Source organism: Dasypus novemcinctus, chromosome 6 (genome assembly GCF_030445035.2).
Source record: "Dasypus novemcinctus isolate mDasNov1 chromosome 6, mDasNov1.1.hap2, whole genome shotgun sequence".
NCBI classification, from domain to species: Eukaryota; Metazoa; Chordata; class Mammalia; order Cingulata; family Dasypodidae; genus Dasypus; species Dasypus novemcinctus.
Window position 1 is genome coordinate 16,824,157 of NC_080678.1, and position 23,977 is coordinate 16,848,133.

At 49.7% G+C, this 23,977-nt stretch overlaps 1 long non-coding RNA gene across 1 annotated transcript in view; it reads right to left on the reverse strand.

Annotated features, from left to right (window-relative positions):
* Window positions 1-23,004, reverse strand: part of LOC131278669 (uncharacterized) — a 99,614-nt gene extending 76,610 nt beyond the window's left edge. The window contains exon 1 of the long non-coding RNA XR_009186052.2: window positions 22,923-23,004. This is a non-coding gene — a long non-coding RNA (uncharacterized lncRNA). The remainder of the gene's footprint in view (window positions 1-22,922) is intronic.
* Window positions 23,005-23,977: the final 973 nt, after the last annotated feature.

The following is a 23,977-nucleotide window of genomic DNA, read 5'->3' on the forward strand; positions in this document are numbered from 1 at the left end:
GTTGAAATGCAATTCTGCTGGAAAGCACTTGGACTGGTGTAAATGATTTGGAAAGCTGACTCCTAAGGGGGCCATGAGGAGAGCCAAGAAGCAACCCGATTTATGCTGTGAAACTCCCAAAAGGGCCCACACTTGGAATCATAAAGTACTTCTGAAAGTAGGAATAAGGGTAGTATGAAATCCAGGAAGATTGATTAGAAGCCTCTTTAAGCAGCTGGTTCCCTAAACCCAATCATCACCACCACAACCAGGAATCTGGACCTCTACCCTCTGGTGAAGGTACAACAGAGCCACTTTTCTGGAAAGTAGGGAACAACATGCACAGTTGAGGGGGGGTGGGGCGAGTCATGTTCCATTCAGTGGGATTAAGTCCCAGAACCGAGGACTGTATCCCCCAGGCAGGAGATGGCAAGGTCCTTCTGTAGCAAATGTGCCCAGCCCCCAAGCCAAGGCCCAAAGGGGCTGAGAGTAGGGGTTCTTCAAAGAATTGGCCAAGTCAGATCACCCCACATGAATCAAACCTCACCCTCAGACCCAGAGCTGGCTATCAACATATTTTTCTTATTTTTCCAAAGATTTCATTATGAAAGCTTTCAAACATATAGAAAAGATGAAAGGAGTTTATATTCAACGTACTATAACCCCCATCTGATTTCTATCTTTAGGGTTTCACTCTGCTTGTTTTATCATGCATCTGTCCACATGTCCTTTCCTCTGTCAATCCATCAGTTCATCCTATCATGGGCTGCATTTCAAAGGAAATTGTAGATATCAGTACCCCTCCCCTAAACACTTCAGCATGCACAATCTTTACTAGAGTTCAAATATTGTTTATGATGGTTTTCTTTTTCTTTATATAATAAGATGAACTATACAAACCTTAAACGTAGTATTTGAACAACTCTGACAAATGCACTGTTATAATAAAACAATGAGAGATTTTGAGAATTAAAATATGGTCATCACAATGCAAAAGTTCCACTGATGGGTGTCTGCTAAGATTGAATTCGTAGACTGGAAGATCAAACTGAAAGATTTGTTTTTTCCCAGAACACAATTCAAAAGAACAAAGAGATGAAAAACGTGAGAGAGGAAAGTGTCTTAGAGGATAGATTCTAAGATCCCAATCTCTTTCTAATAAAATATACACAAAGGAGAAGAAAAAGAAATGAGGAAGGTGAAAATAATCAAAGGAATAATATTATTTTAAGTTTCGCAGACCCTAGCAAAGACATGAGTCTTCAGATTGGAAAAGTGCGTTGAATCATATTCATTCTTTAACTTCTCTCAAGGTTTACAAGATTCAAAATAGAAACGCTTAAACTCTTTTTAAAAATTGGCCCTCTCCTTGTCTTTTTCTCTACATGTTTAAGATATAGTAAGTACTAACATCTATTACGAGTCCCCTGACACATGTTTTGTCCCTGGCCATCCGATCTTGTCTCCTTTTCTTGTGTCCCAAATTCCTGTCTAAAATCTCTAAATTCCTATATTTTCCCCATAGTTTTGCCGTTCTAGTTACCAATGCAGATTGAAACAGCCACAGTTTCATCTCTTAGCAGTTTAGTCTGTGTGACTATGAGTTTGAAGGGAGTTATATCATCAACAGGATCCTCTGTCTAAATGTAGCTTTGCATGGGAATGTTCTGCTGGGATCTTACACTAATTGTTACAAGGATGTTCCTCCCAGACTCGGATGAGCCTCATAGGAAATTATCACTGCCCGTCTCATGACAGTTGGATTTAGCCCACCTCAAGTAAAAGCCTATAAACAAGCACGTCGTATCCTCAGGATACAGCTGCGTCTATATCCTCATTTCCAAATTAAACCATAAGTATCTAATGCACAGACCAAATCAGGCAGCTTGTGGGAAATTTTTGGTCTGCAGCCTATCATCCACAAAATATTTTGTTTGGCTGACATGGTGGTTTTTTAAAGATTTAAAGATTTCAGTTGGTTATTGGAAAATCAGGCTCCAGTGCCCACAAGGTAACAGTCGTGACTGCCCTGTGTGACATGGCATGTGCTTGTCCAAACCACCGTTCACCAACCCAGGAGGAGGCAAAACCCTTCAAACTACACTCTTTATTGAATGTGGTAGAGAACCATTCCATCAAGGTGTGAAACACCTGCTATATGTCAACACAAAGCTAGTCACAGGTGGTGCAAAGATGGGTAAGACCATCTTTGGTAGGCTATTTGAGCAGGAAGAACCTTAGAGATCACTGCATCAGTTTCCAGATAGAGAAGTAAAAGTTCAGTGATGTCAAGAACCTTGCTCAAGGTCACATACCAGTGGTAGCAAAGCCAGAACTAAAACCCAGGACTCTTTTTTTTTTAAAATGCCAACCCCCCAAATCCAAGGTGGCTCCCTCTTTTGTTTGTTCATTGTTTTGGCTCCCTGTTTTTCCTCATTGTTTTTTTGTTCATTATTAGCTCATTGTCTGCTCAGTGTCTGTTTTGTTTTTTTCTTTAGGATGCACCGGGAACTGAACCTTGGACCTCCCATGTGGGACGCAAGCACTAAACCACTTTAGCCACATCTGCTTTCTGTTTGCCTGTTTTGTTGTTTTAGGGTTTATTTGCTCGTTCTTGTTTTTTTTTTTTTTTTTTCTTATGTCTGCTCATTGTTTTCTTTCTTGTCTGCTTTTTGTTTTTTTCCCTTGTCTGCTTATTGTTTCGTTTTTTTTCTTGTTGTCTGCTCATTGCTTTTTTACTTATTGTTTTTGCTTGACGTCTGCTTGTTGTTTGTTTGTCTTCTTCAGGAGGCAACAGAAACCGAACCTGAGCCCTCCCATGTGGGACGTGGTCACTCAACTGCTTGAGCTGCATCTGCTCTGCAGGACTCTTAATGTATTCAAACATCATTATATGTGGATCATTTCATTGCGCTGATGTTCAGCTTGTCTTTACAAAGCTCAGTGGGAAAAGAAGATGATCTGATATTTAAAAGCAGTTAGTAAAAGGTACTATTAATAAATAGTACTTTGTATGACCTCAGTTCCTTGTAAAGTATCCTGTGGAGATTACAGTTCTACTACTGAAAGGGATAGCCTATGTACACACAAACTGGAGTATTTCTTCTTCCAAATCTTAACTTTTCTTAAGGATAAGGGAAACTTTACAAACATCGAGAAATTCAATATGTGCGAGGAATTTGGACCATGTGTGGCCTGTCTCCCCACATGGAAATGGAATACTCCTTTAGGTTTGAGGGCTCAGAAGTGCTGCTGCATGGGATCCTAAAGAAAACTCCTGGTCCTTACCTTCCTGTAATTCTGTGTTGCATGCTAAGGGGGGGGGGGGTGGCAGGGGCACAGATGAACGCATACTGCTCTGAATTGTTGGTGCCCCTGTTAATGTGAATTGGATCCAGCACCACTTTGGAAGGACCTAGCCTAGAAAGCCTTTGTCAGGATAGGCACAATTTGTCTTCAACCATACAAGAGAAAAAAACACAAGAGATTCTTGAGTCAGATTCTAGAAGAGTCGATGGTGTAAATTGCATGGATATATGTGTGTGTGCTGGATTTCTGATGGCGTTTCTCTTTGATCACCTCTCTTGCTGTCTTGCCTCTCCCTCTGATCTGAGCTGCACTTGTGGCCAGATGCTCTTCCATGAAATCATACACCCACTGAGGCTCTTTCCCTGTCTTTCCCCCAAAGGATTAGAAAGTGCTGGTTTTGTTTCCTAGAAACTGTCGACCCTGGGGCCTCTTTCAATGGTCAAGTCCTTACACAGGATGAAGTGTCCAGGTTCGTTTCCCTTATTCGCTTAACCTTAATCTTTGCTGCTCCTGTCCTCCAGAGACACTGTGTAAGCCCCCACCTCTGCATGCAGGCTTCATGCTGGGCCTCCCATGTTCCAGCCCCACTTGGGTGCCCCCTGTCCGTTAACCCTGCTGTGCACACTCCCACCTGTGCACCTTTGTGCATGCGGGTCCTTCAATCTAGACCTGCTTCCAGGTTCTTGACGCTCATCACCCCAACGAGACTCAGTCCCTGCTCCTCTGGGGCTTCCACAATGGCAGCTTCCTTAAACAACATAGAGCGCTGCAGTCTGCACGGTGTCTGCTGGTCTGTGGCCCCCTCCAAAGTGGGGGCTTCTTTATCAGTTATTTTGCTTCTTCAGTGCTGCCCCATATAGTCTCATTTTAAAACAAACAAAAGTATGATTGTCCAGAAATAACTGGCTGCTGTTCATAGAGGTTTCCTTTTCAGTTGAGTTGTCTTCTGAAAACGTTTCTGGCTTTTCGGGGTCTGCCTTTTTTGTCCTGAACAAATTCAGGAGATATTTTTACCCCAATTATTGTCAGTTTCCCACAATTTGAGCAATTTCCCATCATCAGAGCAAAGAGATGGACTTATAATTTTACCATCTAGTGTCTGCCTCTCACTGGGTTATGAATAATCACTTCCCTTACTTTATGTAACCATAGTTCCAATGTGTTAACCATATGCATAGGAAAGGATGCATGGAGTCCCTCATGCATCCTATGAGAAAAAGCCACCATTGTAATTTTTTAATTGACCACAGGGTTAGATTTCCCTTGTCATATGGGCAACTAGAAACTTGTAAAGTTACAGAACCAAATATTGCTCCATTGACCTTGGCTTAGATCACCATAGTACGTCAGCTTGGATAATCTATTTGTACTCTGCACAAAATCAGGTGATAACAAGAATAATGATCTAGACTAACACAGCAAACATCAAACCAAAGTTATTAAAATGATGAGGGAGTAGTCAGACTTCCCCCCACTCTGCCTCTCCTTCACCTACCCAAGATAAGCCTGTAATTGCTATCCCATTGCAAGGCTGGTACTAAGGACCTGGGAAGACCTGGAGTGGGGGAGGAGGGGGAGATGCTCCAGGAAGCTGGCCTGTGGGCAGGAAGTGGGTAGGGGGGAATGCTGGTTACTAGAGGCTCTGAATTTAGATCCCCTTCACAGTTTTGAGAAGCCCAGGTAAGAAATGAAATTCCTTTTTAATTATTTCTTTGGCTGCAAGACTGTGGTTCTTTGAATGAAGCACACTGCTCTGAGATTTAATCTCTGGGTCCCAGGGTTTAGCTGCGGTACAGAAACAGCACTGCCCGCACCCCACCCCCCCGGCTGGCTGGCAAGGCTGCCTGCGTAGGCATGGCCTGCTCCATGCTGGGCAGGCATTTCTTAAGGAAAGGTGATTACTGCAAGAATGAAAAGAAAGGTAGAAAATGGCACATGATCTATAAGATAGTCTCTGAGAAGAAATTTATTCCTGATTGGCACAAATAAAAGGCTCGTTTTTGTTGCCAGAAAAAATAATGAAGCTTAGTTTGCAGGACTGTGAAAACCTCAAAGTTTTGCCCGGAGGAATTTCCTCCTGCAAGAGAATTTTGAAAATCTCGACTTTGATCTGTCTTGTTTGATCCATGGAAAGTAATATCGGCAAGATCTCAGGGTTCAGTGGAATGCCCCATTAGCCTGCCATCACCATGAAATCATCACTTCTGTTTAAACAGAGGCATATTCAAAAGAAGACAGAAGCCTTCAGCCTAAGACATCCCATGTGTCCGAAACAGCCCCATGTGGTGGACACAGTCTTTCTCAGAAAACCCAATAATCTGTGGGATCTCAGAAGTCTAGGCTGTCAGTAAGCTAGGCTAGGGGTTATGCTGTGCTGGGCCAAGCACTGGGCCACCTCCACTCTTCCACCTCAACTGCATCCATTCATTCAAAACCTGGTTTACCTCTTGGGTTCACTTGTAAGATGTTATTTGAATAAAGGGTTCTGTGGCTAAAGAAAAATGTTTAAAAACGATGGGTCGTCCACCCACAACTACGAATGACTCTCTTAAACGATATGCAAATCGGTTGCTAGCGACCTAGAATACATTTTTCCTCGAGAAATAATATTAATGATTATGGGTAGCATCCTAAGTTGATCCATGGATGCCTGGATTGTTATCCTCAGGGCCCTTGGACAACAGAGAACGAGTGGAACTGCTGGTGCAAATGGGCATTCTACAAACAGGAAGCTCATAGCAGGTGTAATAAGGGACATAAAATAGTGGTAATAATAAGTAATACGCTATGTGTCCCAGGCTCTCTTCTGTGTGGTTTCTATGTGGCATCTTGTTTATTTTAGTTAGACTTGATCCTTACTGAGTTCTGACTATGGGCCAGGCCCTCTTCACAAATTTTCTCTTGTAACCTATTTTACAGATTTAAAAACTGAGACATTCATTAACGTGCTTTCATTTGTTCTCATTTCAATCATGTTTTCTGATAACATGGCAAAGGAATTTCTCTCAAGCAGTCTGCCCATCTGGGTCCCACTGCTTACAGATGGGTCTTTTGGGCCACTATGGGGGGGTTGCAAACTAGAGGGTGTGGTCAGCCGGGCAGCAAGTTAGCAGGTCTGGGACAGCAGGCAAGTTTGCATCGCGGGTCTGCCACTTATCAGCCGTGGGACCCCAGCAAGAATCAGATCCACCTCACGGGGTCTCCATGAAGACTCGATGGGGATGCATCAAATGCTCCAAGTGCAGAGCAGCTATTACATCTCAGACCCGGCCCCTGCCTCTCTGAGTCACTCAGCTGAAAGCTAAATGCCTGAGCTCTGGCCATTCTGGGCTCCAGACCCACATAAGACACTGCTGATGATTTCTATAGAGACCTAATTATACATCTAGCACGACAATTGGAAAAGCCTGTGGTATCTAAAAAATAAAAATGGTAGGTAACACGCAGCCCACCTCAGATAGAATTAAACCTGGACTCCTGGAACCCACTCCGTCTCCTCTGGACTGCCCTTGAAAGCCCCGGGAGAAGGGAGCTGGGCTTTGATGCAAAAACTCCGGCTTCCCTGGTGTAAGATGCCTGTAAGACGATGATAGGCATGGTGGCCCAGGTTTGGCGTCTGGGTCAGTCCCCAGCCCTCTAGACTTCTGGGCCAGTGTCGGGGACAAAGGACGGCCGTGAAAGACCAACGGCCAGGAATACTTTGGAGTTTGCACAGGTGGACTACGGGGCTTCTCCAGAAGGAGAGGGAAACTTGAGCTGTTTCAGGGAAGGCTCACATGTAAAATGAAAACTTGTTTTGTGAATCCCTGAAGGGAAGGATTGGAAAGGGCTCGAGATCTGCCTGGGCAGAGAAGGGGCTCCTCGAGTGATGTGGAGGTGTCCAGATACTGCGGGAGAAAAGAACAGGAGGAAGAGCGAAAGGCAGCCAGCTCTCTGAAAACAATGTGCACACAGATATGCACATGCGTTTATTATAAACCAGACTGATACAAAGGAAGTGTAGCGCACAGTTGACAAATAATATGTCCAATTACCTTCATTGTAAATGCCATACACCTATAACTTCAGCAAAATCCACTGCCTGTTTTTTATCATTCGTCACAATAGTGTCACAAAATCAGACATGAGTAAATAGTTGACTGTTTGAGTCAGCAAAGAAGTCGGTCACATTAGTGGCAAACGAATGTACTTCCAACATGAATGTAGACTGGTGATATTTTCTTAAGACAAAAGTGAAACAATGACGATGTATGTTGGAACTTCATTCATTCATCAGTGATATGAGCAACTTCTTGGATGAATCAGACAACATTTTTTTATTGGAGAATATTTCCTCAAGGTTTTGTTATTTGCAAAGTCACTACTATACATGACACACTTTCTTCTCCCTCACTGCCTTCGGGTAGAAAATAAGCACATCAGATCTATCTCGCCGATTTCGGGGGTGTAAATACTCCCGCCTTGGCCATCTCAAGCTGGCAAGGGGACCTGAACACAGGGTTGGGAACAGAGGACCAGTAGCCATCGTTATGTGCTATTAATATTTCTACTATTCAGTTAAAAGAGGTACAAATATTGAGCATAGAAAGTGGTAAACTTCAGCAAAATTATTAGGAAATAATGAGTTTTGACTATTTTTTACCTTTTATTTTAATATTCTTTAATTCATTGTTTTGAATTAAACAATGAATTTATATCATTTAATTTACAAATTAAATTATATAATTTGTATAATTTAATTTTTAATACTGGCTTTGTTCACCCAGCTCACAAAAAAGTCCCTGAAAAGTTAGCGATTGACTAGCGGCCTCCAACACACCTTGGCCGAAGGGATGAAGGAAAGGCCCGCAGGAAGCTCGAATCAGAATTGCAGGAGCTGAGCCTGGTTCCTGAATGGAAAGCCCCGGCAGAACTGGAGCGCAGGCGCAGAGAGAACACCAAGCTGGGGCTCACGGAGTGAGCAGGTGCCTTCTGTGTTCGGGGACCTATGGGGACCAGGGACCGGAAAAGCAAAACCCAAAGCATGAAGGAAGGTAGAGGTCTTTCTCTGAGTCCTGAACTCCTGGCCTCCTCCTCCTCCCCGCTCAGGTCTCAGCTTTAGGGGCACGTCCAGCGAGCTGTGCGGCGACTGCCAGGCTATGGGCCTTTCATATCACCCTTTCATGTCCCTCGTCCCTTTGCCGTTACTTCTTGAACATCTGCCCACTTTCCCCCTAGATGATAAATCATTCCAGGGCAGGGACCGTCTGGTTTCCTGCTTCATGCTTGGGACCTAGCGTGGGGCTTGGGACCTAGCAGGTAAATATTTGGGTATCCAGTGCAATGGCTAATTCCAGATTCCAGGCATCGCCTTCCTCACCTTATCTCAGCCCCGGCTTCCTGTTTGGAATCTGGTGGCAGATACCAGGTACAGGTGAGCTGCAGGGTCTTATCAACTATGCAAACTTAGCCGGTTTGGTTTTCGGATTAAAGCAGTTGTGGGAGGGGAAGGTTGAGCATGAGGTCATAGAAGGAACCTTTTGGACTGGTTTCCATGAGCTCAAAGCGGTTTTGTTCTCCCATTTACTCATTCATTCATTCATGCTCATTTAGCAGGTATCCTTTGTGCACTGACTCTGCCCAGCCTGTTGGAAGGTCTCTGGTACCTGGTACCTGCTCAGTCATGAAGTTCTAGCTGTGAAGGCAGTGGCTTTTGGAGACAGCCATTCATGCTTCAAGTTCTGGGTCCTCACTGACAGCCTGTGCAAACCTGGGTCTTGGGTTCTCTTCTTGGTGAAAACGGCAACTGAAGTTAATTTGCAGGGCTCTTAGGTGGACCAAAGGTGGTGAATTATCTAAAACAGCCAGCCCCTAGTGGGAGCTCACTATGTATTAGTTCCCAACGCTCTGCCCACCCCCCCCCCCCCCCAACATTTTTCTACCTCCTTTTTAAACACATTTTTTGTTCTCTAGAGTTTAATCATTTGGAAGATTTGCATTTGTTCTGCTTTGTTGACATTCAGAGCTCCTCAAAGGGCAGTGCCTAGACCACCAGCGTCAGAGTTACATGGGGAGCCTGGGGAGATGCAAATTCCTGGACCCCCGAGTCATTTTAGAGACTTGGGGGCAGGGGCAGGCGGGGCTCAGCAGATGGCAGTGCAAACATGGTCCTGAGGCAAGACCATCTGTATTTGGTTTCTCTAGTCTCTGAGAAGCCCCCGGTGGCAGCAATTGGTGCCAGATAGCCTTGGCTTGAAGAGAAACCTTGGACAAAAGACAAATAGACAACCAGATGGAGAGAGGATCCAGGAAGTCACCTGTGCTTTGCAAGGACACTGGAGGGGAGGGAGCCCAGGTCCAGGTGATGTTGGCATGAATGAGCCAAGGGGGTGCAGCCAGCAGTGCCTGCCTGGGCAGAGCCAGGGGGATGACATTTGAGCCTGCAGGTGGAAGTCTCCCCCCACCCTCCAGAAGTGGCAACAGGCTCCCAGGTGCTGGCTCCTCCAGCAGTCTCATGGAGTTAGGTGAGAGAGTCAGGACCCCACCAAGCCCTGCAGGTCCAGGTCGGTCCTGGGTTGAAATATTTCATCCCTTTATTAGATTTTGTGTCCTGACTTGGGGACAAAGTATAGGATGACACTAATAGCTGCTACCATTGATTGAGAGCACCTTAAAGGGCAGCAGCCATGCAAATGCTTGGAAAGAAAGCAGTTACTAGAGTCAAACTTGGGTTGAAATCCCAGTTCTGGCCCTGGTAAGGAAGGTGGGACAGTTGTGTGATTTCTTGGAGCCTCTGTAGTTCATTTGTAAAGTGGGGATTGCAAAGTCCTCATCTCAGGATTGTGACAAGGAGTTACTGAAGTCGACAGTGTGTTAAAAGCCTGGGGTAACCCTTGTGCATTGTAGTGGAAGCATAAAATGGTGCAGCCACTGTGGAAAGCAGTTCCTCAGAAAGCTGACCATAGAATTACCATATGACATGGCAGTTCCAAAGAAATGAAAGCAGGGACTTGAACAGGTATTTGCACACCAATGATCATAGCAGCATTGTTCACAATAGCTAAATGGTGGAAGCAACCCAAGTGTCCAACAACGGATGGATGGATAAACAAAACATGGTATTTAAACACAACGGAGTATTATTCAGTCATAAAAAGGAATGAAGTTTGACACATTGCAACAAGGATGACCCTTAAAGACACCAGGTTGAGTGAAATCAGCCAGACACAAAATGACAAATACTTGTCTTTATGAAATACCTGAACTATAGAGATGGAAAGTAGATTACAGGTGACCAGGGGCCAGAGGGCAGGAGAGGGAGTAAAGGCATAATAGAGACAGAGTTTCTGTTTAGAGTAATGTGATCGAAGGTGGCGATGGTGGCAAATAGTGTGAATCTAACTAGTACCACTGAATTGTATCTTTGAAAGTGGTTAAAATTTGGGACATTTTATGTTGTGTATATGTTAACCAGCCCCCCGAAAAAAAAAAAAAAAAGCCCAGCATGAAGACAGGCATACAGTAGATGCTCAATGAATGCTCCTTTCTTCTCCCACTGTTCCAGCACGGGAGTCGGGGCAGTAGCTTGCCTCTCACAGTCCCCGTTGGCTCAGGCGGCTCTGGCAGACACACAGTGCAGAAGCCACCCAAGGAGATGATGTTTGGTCTGCAAGTTCCGCTTTGATTGACGGGCCTGTGCTGCACGCAGGAGGTTTGCACTCCCAGTGGGAGGGGAGGGGGGCAGGAGGGCGAGGCGTAGAGGGCATCCCTTCTGGAGCTGGTGGCCCACAGGCAAGGCTGGCGGGGTTCAGTCCCAGCAGCAGGAAAACCGAGTCGAAGTGGAGGCAAGTGGCCGGTGAAGGCAAAGGCAACCTGTTTAAGCCTCAGCTCCTTGACATTTTGCTTGGCCAGGCCAAGCCTTTCGTCATTTCAGGCTCTAAAGATGGCTGTGAGGGGCTCAGGCTGAAAAGGGCCCTGGACGGAGCAGTGACGTGTGAGTCCCACTCCTCAAGAGCGGCTGGCCCGGGTGCTGCAGGGGGCTCGGGGGGCCACGTAGCCCGGGTCCTCTGCCTCCATCCCCTTCGACTCCTTCCTGGGGCTAGTGCTCAGGCCTGGCGGGGAAGGGCCGGGTCGCCTTACATCAGGGGCAGCAGAAAGCTGGGGGCGAAGAGGAACTCCCCGGATGGGTGGGCTCCCTTGGAAGCGCGACTGGAAACTGAAAAGTCACGGCTTGCAGCTCTACGTGGCTGGGGCCCCGCCTGGCGCGGCTTCCGGGCGGCGGGGAGGCGTGTGCTCCCCGCCCCGCACTTGCCAAACCACCGGAGGGGAAACCAACCCTGTCCGGAGGGCGGGAAGGGCTTCTGGCGAGTCATCCCTCTCCTCTCACTCGTCTGCTTTGGATGTTCAGAAGGACCCGGGAGAGATCTGGGGGCAAGCTGAAGCTCCAGAGTCACAGGCTGAAACTTGGTGGTAAAATCTGCCTCTGAGTCTTCCGAGAATTGCAGCAGCTCAAAGCATGCGCTGTTCCCGGGCACGGCTGCAGCCAGCTGCCCCTGCTCCCGGGGAAGGCCACTGCCCAGTTCAGGCACAGGAGCCTCTGCTGTGATTCCAGCCCTACACCCCGCAACTGCTCCTTCATCCCTCGCCCCACACACGCACAGCTGACACACACTTCCACAGCTGAGTCCAGAAGTTTCTCCCGGCCTCACTGAGGGGCTTGTCTCTCTCTCCAAGGTCTGCAAGAGACACAGCCATCACAGGGTGACATCCTTGCCTCCAAGCTGCCAGGTTCAACATTACAAGACCGAATTTTGTCTGCACATATCTCCTCTGCACCCCAAATTTTGTTGTCTCCCCTAGCCTCCAGAATGTCAAGTTTATTTCACCAGGAGAAGCTCAGATTTTTCTTTTAAGCCTGTTGTCCTGTGAGCCCTCTAGTGGTGCCTCTGGGATACAACTGAGAAGAAGGATGCCAGGCCCTGCCCTCACTGTGCTTATAGTCCAGAGAGCCAAGAATCAATCAATAAATACAAATAGCTATGAGGGCCATGGAAGAAACAGACAGGGCTCAGTGATGGTCAGGAGGGCTTCTCGGAGGAGGTGGCATTTCAGCAGTGACCAAAGGACAAGAGGGCAAGCACCCCTCATCCCTGACATCCCTCATAGCATCCTGCACCTTAACTCTGCCTTCTGTGTCACCAAAACCCTTCATGACACTCAGGACTGAGTCCACGAAGGAAGAAAATTGTCCAGGACTTCAAACCTGAGGCCTTAACCAGTAGCCGCTTCCCCCTACAGTGGAGATGCCAGAGGGAGCCCTGTTTCCTGGGCTGGGGGAGCAGGTACTCCCCCACCTCTGGAGTTCACTGTCCTCAAGCTCCCATGTCGTCCTTGTCTCCTCAGCGAGAGGGGGACACAGGCCCACGTTTCCCCCTACCCTCAGCAACGCTAATGCAGGGATGGAGCAGGTCCTGAGACACGGGGACTGAGCAGCTGCTCAAGCCACAGCACATCTGTTCCCAAGCTTGCCGGGGACCGGCTTTGGCCCCGACCTTGGCATTCAGGTATGTGGGTGCTTCCAGCTCCTCCCTGCCCCGGCCCCCTCTGCAAGCATCAGGGATCCTCCCAGCCCCGGGAAACTGGCGTGGCACAGGCCCCGGCGTGGCACAAAGCACACCTTGCCAGGCATCTCCCCTCTGCCCCTCCTTCCTCTGCAGGCCCAGCTCATCTCTCCTCCACCTCTCCCACCTTCCCGGGTCCGCCATTCACTCTCACTCTCTCTGCACTTGCTACTGGTCCAGTGACTTTGGTCTAATCTCATGGCTTATGATATTGGTCATTTTTTAAGAAAACGTTTATTGCTTCCCAACACTGGGCTGAGGGGGAATGCCATGTAATTTTCACAATTGCCAGTCCTGGGGGTAAGTACTAATGTTTTCCCAATTTTACAGGTGGGAAGTGGGCTCTGAGATACCGAGTAAACGGCCCACGATCTCAGGCCTGGAAGGGCAAGGCTGGGATTTCCCTCAAGTGTGCCTGATCCAGAGCCTATACATGTAACCACTAGCCCACACTGCCCCCGGGCACCTGCTGTCAGCTTTTCTTGAGGACTGTGCAAGGTTCACGAAGATGCTCAGCAGCTAAGTAGGAGGTAGCCAAGAACGCCCCAGAGAGCAGCACGGAGGCCCGGTTCACCCCATACATCCAGGGGAGAGGCCAGGAGGAGCTGCGTGCAAATCCTGCAGCTGCCTGCTGCCCAGCTGAGGGCGGGCCGAGGCGGGGAGGCAGGGAGGCTGAGGACTCTGGCTCCCGGGGTCCACAGAACCCTGTGGGCATGGGGAGAAGCATCCCGGCCAGCCTCGGACAGCCCCACCTCCAAGCCTCCAGAGCAGGGAGGTGGGCAGGGAGCAGAGAGCTGAGCCGGCACTTGGGGGCAGCAGTGAGGTCACTCTTCTGGGAAAGATCCAAGAACACTGGTCTTGGGGGCGACTTCCCAGAGGACGGGGGTCCACACTGGGCACCAGCCTAAGGTCACGTCGCTGGGGTAGGACTCCACTTCTGGCCTGGCCCTCAAGCAGGAGCTTCTCCCGCGCCCTGGGGCCCCCCGAGGGGCAGCCAGCTCGTTGGTGCAGCAGGTCTGAAAGCGTTAGAGTCCCACCACGGCGAGTACTAGCTACCACCGGTCGCGCTTGCGCTGCGGGCCAGCACTCAGCACGGATCGGTCATTCTGCTTAGTGGCCGCAAGAACCCCTGAGGGAGGTGTCGGGATTATCTGCATTTTACAGCTGAAGAAACACAGTTGGGAAGGGCCACAGCCTGGGCTGGAACCAGGCTTGAGGCTCCGAAGCTGGAGGCTTCCATAGCTACATGGCTGATACAGCCGTTTACATTTGCTCAACAAGCTTTAATGGAGAGGCGCTTTGGGGGCAGCACAGAGAGGAGGAGAAGACTATAGATGTAGCTGCGCACACACCCACATTCACACCCACACGCACGTGGTGTGGTCATGCTAACAAGAAAGATGAACACATTGCCATACATAGCAGCACACACCAGGGCCACCCCAGTGGTTAATGCCGAGATCGGATAATGCAGGATTGGGTTTGGGCTGAGAAGACCCAGGAAAGAATGGTCTCCTCAAGCTAGTGTTCCATCTATTCGCTCTGCCTACAATGTCCTCGATTCCCTCCGCTTGGCTGAACTCCACTCTGCCCAGGTCTCTCCTCCTCCAGGAAGCCTCTCCTGATTGCCTGCCCTCCCTCCCTCTAGGCTGGGGTGGGGGAGTCGCGCTGTCCTTTCACAGTGCCCTGAGCCTTCACCGTCATTGCTAGTCGCATTATATTGGTCCTTGGAAGTCCCTGCCCCCTTCATTGGGCTATGAGGTGCAGAATTGCTGGTACCTTGCTTTAATCAATCATCTCCATGTCCCTATGGCCCAGCAGTGGACCAGGATGACCAAAAGTGTGTGGGGAAGGGGTGGTTTGTTGAACAGCACTGCAGGGAGGGAGCTGAGCAAAGCCATGTGGGAGGCTTTCACACGGTGACAGGTGCCTGGTGTGGCTGGAGCTGAGAGTCCCTATAGAGGCACAGTGACAGCTGGCCCTGGAGAGGTGGTCTGTCCCCATCCTGGTCCTCGCAGCCACAAATGCTGTGGTTGCAGGAACCATGGGGAGAGTGCCATGGCCTCTCCCACATTTCTTCAGATAATCCTGCACCCAAGGGCCCCAGGCAGCTTTTCTCCGCAGACGTGCCATGTGTGTTTGTTTTGCCCCAGACGTGCCATGTGTGTTTGTTTTGCCACCTCTGGCTGAGCTGACGGCAGGGGCTCGGAATGTGTCCCTGGCAGGCACTGGTGGGTGTGTAAGGTAAGGCCACGTTTGTGCACGGTCAGAGACAAACACAATCTGATTCTGTAGTCGGACCTGAGCTGTTTGCTTTAATTCCACATGCCTAACCCCTGAGACTTTGGAAAAGAAAACATGCTCTGATCTGGGCTTGCTTGGACAGCAGACAGTAGCTCCAGCCTCATCCTGACTTGGGGAGGAAAGTGGGGTTCTGAATTCTTCAAATGCTGGTGAATTCTGGAGCTGAGCCTGAGTCCTCCCAGGCTGGGAGAGGACAGCAACCAGGCGGTGAAGGAGACAGAGGCTCCTTTCTGGATGGGGCAGGTTCTCAAGTGGGTCAGAGTGGTGGTCCTGCCCAGGCAAGAGAGAGAAGGTGCTGGCCCAGGAGGGCGCCCCACCAGGCTGCCCCAGGAAGCAGGGGTTCCTCCTGACTGTCCTAAGGACTCCCCAAAGAGCTCCCATTCTACATTCCAGGCAGCTGAAGGCTAATTGCTTCTGCCCAAACCAACCTCACTTCCTCTTCCTGAAGCACTGGAATCACCTCCTACCTGGGCCACCTGCTGAAAGCTTTGCCCCCATTAGTCCAACCACCTAGATGCTGGAGTCATCTCCCAAAAGGCCAACATAGATCTGGAAAGTTTCTATTTAAAAATGGTCTGGGCCTCCCATTGCTCTAGGAAGAATGTCTGGATGCCTCCGCCTGGCATTCAAGGCCACCCACCGCTCCTTTTTGGCCTTCCTCCCCACTCCTCCTCTTTCACGATGTGCCAGCCACATAGGTCTCCAGCCGGTTGCTCTGTTTCTGCACTGCCCTTCCCCACCTCCCCACCTTCACCCACACCATTTCTACTGCCTCGAAGACCTCCTGGTCTAGAGGTGCCTGTGCTGGGGAGAAGACCCTCTTCTCTGCTGGAGTCCACGTGTTGCTCTTCAGGCCCTGCCCCCTCCCTGGCCTACACTCACTCCTCCAAGGCAGGGGTGGGGCTCTCTCATCTTCATTGAACACGTCCATGCTTCCGTGAGAAAAGTGGGTGGAGAGGGTGAGCTTGGAAAGAGACGGGCTGGTGGGCACAGCCGAGGCACATGGAAAATAACCACAACGACTCCTCTCCACAGCACTTGGCCATTTTCTAATCATGTGCAAATCTGCAAGCACACTTGAGCCTCCTAGAGCAAATTTTACCAAGAATCTGTAAATCCAAGCTGGCATTTATTTACTAAGCACTTGGACCTTAACACCAACCCCAGGAGGCAGGGAAAATGCCAGAAGTTTCCCTACAGTTCGACTAAAGAGAACCAAAAATAAATGCAAAACATATCAAGGACGCTGCGGTTCGCACACATCTCAGTTGGTGGAACTGCTACACATGAATTATCCTATTAGCTCCTCACCACCAGGCCCTGAGACACTTACAAACCTCCTTCCTGTTACAGATGATGAAAGAGCGGCTTAGAGAAGAGGCGACACACTTGGGGCCCATGGCCAGGAAACAGCAGAGTTGGGACCAGACTAGGGTCTGGTTCCTTAGCTGGGCTTCTCCCACACTTCAGATGGAAGGACGCCTCTGGCAATTTATCCCAAGGGGTTGGATCCCACCCTGAGCCATATGGACTTATGGGACATTCCCCCCACCCCCACCCCCCACCCCCCCAGAAAGCCCACGCGCTCACTTGCATTCCCCTTTCATGTGCTTGGGCTGAGATGTGTCTATACCATCTAATCTTTAGATACAGGGTCATATATAAGAAAGAGGGTGGGGCTGGAAGGGAGGGAGGAAAGAAGGAGAGAGGGAAAAAACTGACAATACCAAGAGCAGAGAAGGACAGAGCAGAACTCTCAGGCATTGCCGGTGGGAATGCGCAACGCCACAGTCATGCTGGATAAGAATTTGGCAGTCTCTCCTGACGTTAGAGACACCGACCATGTGAGCCAGCAGTTCTACTCCTAGGTGGTCAGCCACATGAAGTGAACACCTAAGTTCACATGAAACCCCGAACACAAGGTTTAGAACAGCTTTATTCATAAGGGCCCCAAATCGGAAATAACCCAGATGGTGAAAATCTTAAATGGGAAATGGGCGACGTGAGGTGAAAGACGCCGGCCACGTGGGGCTTGGGGGTGTCCTGCCCCGAGGGCTCAGGGGTTCTTCTCCAAGGAACTGATGAGTGCAGAAGAGCCGCGGGGTCCTCCCACCACATCCTTGTTGGAAAACCTCATCAGAAAAGCCATCACATTGGAAGTGCTTTCACAGATATCACCTGTCAGAGGGTCCCACCCAGGTGACAACATCACCTCCATTTTAAAGCTGTGGAAACCGTGGCTCAGAGAGATCGGGAGACTGGCCACACGATAAAAACAAGCAAAAAAAAATCAAAAACAAAAAACAAGACTGGCCACAGTTTGTCACTAAGGAAAAACAGAGCTACTTCTGGGATGGGGGAGATGGGCGCAGACAGGGGGAGGCAGCCAAAGGGATCGGAGACACAGAGGCCCCCAGGAGCTCACAATGTGTTTGGGAAGATCAGTCACAAATCTATGAAAAGGGGAGGAAGGCCATCTGAATTGCAGGACGAAGGAGGCAGGAATGGAGATTGAAAGATGGGGCGGTGGAGGGCGGTGGCCGTGGCTGGACTGAGAGACGCTGGTGAGCATTTGAGGGAGAGGATCCTGGGACGCAGGAGGGCCAGGACAGAAAGTAGCCTGGTCTGAGTGGAGGGAAGGACCAGTGGAGGGAGGGAGGCAGAGCTGCTGTGGTGAAGCTCCAGGTGGAGGGCTTTGGACCCCAACTGAGGAATAAAGGCTTTATTTTGTGGGTAGTAGGGAGTCACTGGGGACATGTGAACAGGCTTTCAGGCCAGATGGACTGAGGTTTTAATCCCCCACTCTATCACTTGCCAGCTGTTTTACCTTGAGCAAGTTAACTTCACCTCTCTAAGCTTCAGTAAGTTCGTTTGTAAAATGGGGATCAATGCCATATTCCTAGGAATATGAAATAATCATGTAAGGCATTCAGCACCATATTCAGTGGGTCCTCAAAATAGTAAATACTCATTTTCAGTTGTGTGATGTTGGAAAAAACACAGTAAAATCCAGTCTACATAGTGTCTCAGAAGGATGAAGTCAGGTTGAGAACGTTGATGGAGTTTTAAGCCCTGAGCTAGAGATTTTTAAGGAAGCTCTTGAAAGACAGATTTATGGCGTAATACTTTTCGACTGGTGAGCACAGCGAAGCAAGGGTCTTGACGTGAGTATTGATGAGCAAGCTTTTGGTCCTGTCAAGTCAGGGTTCTCCAGAGAAACAGAACCAAAGAGATTTATTATAAGGAATTGGCTCAAGCAACCATGAGTGCTGGCAAATCTGAACTCTGTAGGACTGACCTCAAGCTAGATCTCCCATAAAGGTGATGCTGAAGTCCTTAGTTTGAATTCCCTAGGAGAAGATGGTTGGCTGGACATTCTGGCAAGAACCAATGCTGATGTAGAATCCAAATTCCTCTCCTGACCTCGGAAATCCTCCGTTCTAGTTTTTATAAGACCACCAACTAATTGGATGAAGAGACCTTCAACATCGCCGAGGGCACTCCCTTGTTGAGTGTAGCCAGAATCAACTGATTAAAGATGCAAATCCCATCTTGAAATATCATATTAACAAGCAGACCAGTGCTCACCCACACAACTGGACACCATAACCTAGCCAAATTGACCCATGAAATTAACCATCACATCCAGAAAGCTGTTTTAGGTTTGCAGTTTTGACTTCTAGGAGCAAGTATTTCCTAGAGCAAGCAGCTTAATTATTTTGCTTAGCCCGGTTTTATTTTAGCACCAAAAACTGGATAGCACGCTCTATCTCAGTATTGTTTAGCATTTGAACAGGAATTTATATTGGTTTCAGTATAATAATTGAAATCCAACCTCATAGGATTCTTGGGAAGATTAAATGAAATCATGTAGAAAAAGAGCTTAGTGCAGGGTTTGCTCAATGGAAGTAGTCATTAATTAGGGTGAGGTAGAAAATAACAAGAGCAGAATATGATAGACCAGGGTGACAAACTGTCCCGGTTTGTCTGGGAGTGGGTGGGTTTCCAGGGTGCAAAACTTTCTGTTTAAACACTGAGACAGTCCCTGGATGCAGGACTTTCAGCGCTAAAACCAGAAAAGTCCTGAGCAAACCAGGACTAGTTGGTCATCCTCATGTCAAGAGAGGACATTTTAATTGGGAATTTTTTTAAAGCATCAGAAATGTTGATGAGTAGAGTGCAGTAGCCTTTAGTGAGTAGGAAGTAAGTTTGCTGAGTAGCAGAGGCACTGCCCTTGAGTGAGCCTTTGTTGCAATCCTGCTTTGGAACCTTTGCTGAAGCTTCCGAGATAGCCCTCCGGAGGCCTCTCAGCTTCTCGCTGAGCCCCCTGCGTTGGGCAAAGGACCCCCAGAAGATGGCACTGCCTGGGCAGTCTGAGATCCTAAACCAACCAGAGTCACCCTTGGTGTGACAGAGCTTCACCTCTTTCTGTCGACTTAAAACAACTTGTTTGAAAGTTAGATGTTTTTCCCGTTCCTTCTTTTCCGCCAGATGTAGACCAACTCCACTTACTGAGCCTTTCTGTGCTAAGTGTTCAGAGCACACTGGCCCGTTTAACTCTCACCACTGTCCTGCAGGGAACACACGGTTACCTCCACATTACAGACCAGGAAATTACAGTTGAGAGGGGCGAAGGGACATGCAGAAGGTCATGAGGCTACGCGCCGGCAGGGGAGCTGGGATTCTAATCTGGATTTTTCAGGAGCTTAACAGAGGTCTTTCTTCTGAGCCTCTAAGTGTGGGCCCTCACCTGCTGGGTGACCAGCTCTCCCAGCTTGAGTCAACAGGACTTTCAAAGCACTATCTGAAGGTAAATAGGTCGGTATCATCTACCCTTCGGGTTTCTGAATGATTTTCCCTCTCTTGGGAGGATCAAGGAAATCCACACCTAATTGAGGCAGGGGCTCAGTTTTCTCCAGCCCGTCCTTTGCTTCCAGCCCGCTGGGGATCCTGGTCCCCTGGAGCTCCTGGTCCTGCAATTTGCAGGAGGGTCTCCAGCGCAGCAGGGAAGCTGGCTGGAGGCTCCAGTGGAGCAGTTAGCTCTGCGGCCAGGATTTGCAGGAACTCCTGAACTCCTGATGGAGAGCCAGCCCTGGGAGGGAAGTTTTACTCAAGTCAGACAAACACTCTTTCCCTGCCCCCTGCTCCCCAGGCATGCGGCCCCCTGCAAGGCCCTCACTACCCTGATCTTATCTCCTCCTGGGGAATTTTCCCACAAGGAGGCAGGAAAGGTCAGGGGTGTGCCCAGGGCCTCCCATCCTGCCCCCACTCGGAGGCCAGGCTCACCTCCTTCTGCTGCAGGGGGTCTTGGGGAGAGGCCCGAGCCCACAGGCATGCGCTTGCCTGCCCCTGTGTCCTAAGACGTGCCAGACAGTTGGGGGGCAGGGGGGAAGGGGGCGGTGTGGCGGCACCTGTCCTGCCAGAGAACTTCCCCTGCAAAAAAAGAGGTGATGGGTGATGGGGAAGTTTTATTAAGTTCCCCTTGAACAAGTTTGAAAATTGGCCCAACCTGGGTAAGGGGCACAGAGTCAGAAAGCCCCATCCCCCTAAATTACTGTCTCAGATGGCAACACATTTTCATAACTTGCACACCCTCTTCACTGTTTTTGCCATTTCTGTGTTCCACCTGTACCGTCATTTAATTTTTCCTAAAATCTATTACTTTATTCTTTTTGTTAATAGTTTTTAAAAGTAGCTATGTCATACGAGTAAATGTAAAGCCAGTATCTATACAAAGTCAGCATAAGCACACAGTGGAATAGGATGAAAACTCTTTAGTGGTGAGAGTGAACCTACAAGCACACCCAGTAAGTGGCTGCACCCAGGAAGTGCAGGGAAAGCAGCTGGATGCAGTGTGATTCCATCTATATGCCTGATGGCAAAACTAACCTAGGAGGGTAGGAGTCAGGAGAGGGTTACCCTTTGGGAAGGGGCGCTGGCGCGAAGGGGACTTCCGGGAGCTGGTAATTGTGTTTCTTGCTCTGGGTGCTGGTTTTACAGGGTATTCAGTTTGTGATAATTCACCCAGTTTAACTATTAGTGTAATCTCACTGAAGATGTTAAACTGTAGTCAAAAATAAGCTAAAAATAACCCCAGCCAACACCCTCGGTGCGTATTAATTCCAGCTAGAGAGCGCCGCGAATGGCGCTGAGGCTGCGGCTGCCCCTGCGTTGTTCAGAAGATGTATGACAAGTGCTGGAGAGGGGTCCACGGCCCGCGCTGAGGGGGCTTTCGGCTCCTCGTTACCAGAAGGTTTGGCAAGAATTGGAAAGGAAATGACTTTCTCATCGTGTGGTTCCAGGCTTTACTCAAGCACTTAAAAAAAAAACATTGACTTATTCCCAGCTCTGGTAAATGATTAAAACGCGATATGGCTGGAGAGGTGGGGGGACACTGAGTGTGCGGGATGGGGAGGCAGGTGGGCCTGTGAGTGGACGGGTGTATGGAGATGTGGGGGTGGTGGTGAAGATAGATGGTTGGGGGATGGGAGGACGGGCATGGGCAGGTGGGTGGTCGGAGGGTCGGGGCACCAGCAGCAGTCAGTGTGGAAGGCTTCCGGTCCGGGGAGGAGTGGGAAAGGAGCGGGCGTGGAGGCGCTCAGGAGCCGGGGATGGCCCTCAGCGAAGCACCGCCAAGTAGCTGACCCCAGGGCAGCCGCAGCCACGTGTGGCTCTGGGCTGCTAGTCAACCCCATCTCAGGTCTGGCCTAGAACGAGGACTGGCCCACGTTCCCGGGGCGAGGAGAGCCCGCGTAACGGACCCAGTTCCCCAGCCGGGTGCCCCCTCGCGGCCATAAATCACGCACCCGCACACACCCCTAGCGGCCATCCATCACACGCACACGCCGGCTCCTCCCGAGCCTCGGGCTCTTCCAGCTGGAAGGTCGCCTCTGCCCACCCTCGGCTTCAGCGGGAAGCCCCGTCTGAAGGAGGGGCTCGGGGTCCCCGGATGCCGTCCGAGCCCCGTCGCCCCCCCACACCCCCACCCAAGGGCCGAGCCGGGCCTTCCCGGGCGCCGCCCCCGCACCCACTTAGGCGGGCCTCCTCCCAGCTGGTTTAGTATTAGGCGTTAATGATTAAAGCGGGCTTCTCCATTAACCCCGCCGCGGGCCTTTGTCTCCAGGCGCTTCGGAGCCTCCTCCTTTGAAATGCCACATAAAAATGATAGATGCCCTTTTCCTCCCTCCCGGGATCGGCCGCCCCTTTATCCCTTTAAAGTCTGAGTCAGGGCGCGCCTTGTTTAAACACAGAAGCGCGAGGCCCAGCAGGGGCTCCGCGGAATCCGCGCCCGGAGGCTGCGGGACGTGGCCGACGCGGACGGCCCGCTGCGCGCGCGGAGCCCGGGAGGGGCCGACCCAGGCGCCCGGAAAGCCCCCCGTCGGCGGCACCGCGCCGGCGCCCACCCGCGAGCGGGCTGCGAGCTCGGGGCCCCATCTGGAGACCCAGGACGACCCGTCGCTTCGCCGAGACTCACGGCGATGGCCGCAGTAACGTCAACCCCCTGACTTCTTGGCCTGTCCGCGTGGCTCAGCGTTGTTGAGACGCCGATGAGCCCGGACCCGAGCTCCCCTGGTAAATCCCGAAGTGCTCTCCAGCTTCACCCCTTAAAGCCCCGTCCAGGGATGGCAGCGTCAGCATCACCAGGGAGCGCCTTAGAAATGCAGAGCTTCAGGCCTGCTGGGTCATAATCTGCATTTAATTAACCCCTTAGGTTCTGTCCTAAGCACTTACCATAATCGGCCTATTTAATCCTTACAACAGGCGGGCTGCAGCATTTCGTGGATGAGAAGACTGGGGTCCAGGGAAGTTTGGTGGCTTGTCAGAGATCACACACCCAGGCTGGCAAGGGCTCACCCACAAGCACCCAATCAGAAACCCCTTTTAAGCTAGCTGCTGTGTTCAGGTTGGGGACTGACCTTTAGCATAGCCAGGTGCCCTCTCGTGGCAGGTTAGTGGGCACCAGGCAAAGCTGGATCCGTGGGAAGAGTCCTCAGCCACGGAAAGACGTGCCTCTCGTCTGGCCCCTGGTATCTCCCCACCTTCGTCCACTGGAGATGCGCTAAACTCGGAGCTGGTTTAGCATTAGGCATTAATGATTCTGTCCAGGATTTAATCATGATTAAATCCCAGCTTTGGGAAGAAACATTCCCCACCCCCAGTCGTCTGTGGCTCCAGGAAAGGGTTAAGTTCGGGCTCAGTCGATACATAAATCTGTGTTTATCTGCTGCAAAGTAAGCTATTTAGTTCTCTGATTTACAATCCTCGGTTTTCATAAAAGTCAGTCATTCCCAGTGAAAGAATGTGGGTTAGATTTATAGGATCTGCGTTAGTCTTTAAAGCCCAGAGCCGGTCTATGACTCACCTTCCATAATGTTTTTGCTCTAGTCCAGAGATATTCATGTATAAAGGGAAAGATTCAGATCTTTGCCTTGAAAAATAAGACTTTGGGGGGAAACTAATTATAATGGCGTCAATTGTGCTACGCTTGTAAACTTGCCGTCAGCGGGCCCCCTGGAGCCTGTTTTCCAGGGGTTTTATTCCGCAGTAAAATGTGTTCTGGTTTGCAGCTTGGCATATAAGACCTCCACTGGTATGAGCGAATGCTTTTTCCTACCAAATTATTAGAAATAAACAGCCCACCAGTGGGAAGGCAGAAAAATTATAAGCAAGGAAAATAAATCTTGGAATGTTTGCATTTGGTGACTTTAATAAAAATGGTCATTTTTAGCCCAGCAGCCCAATGGGCTAAATGGAGCTGGCCTGGTATTTTTATTTTAATTTGAGTT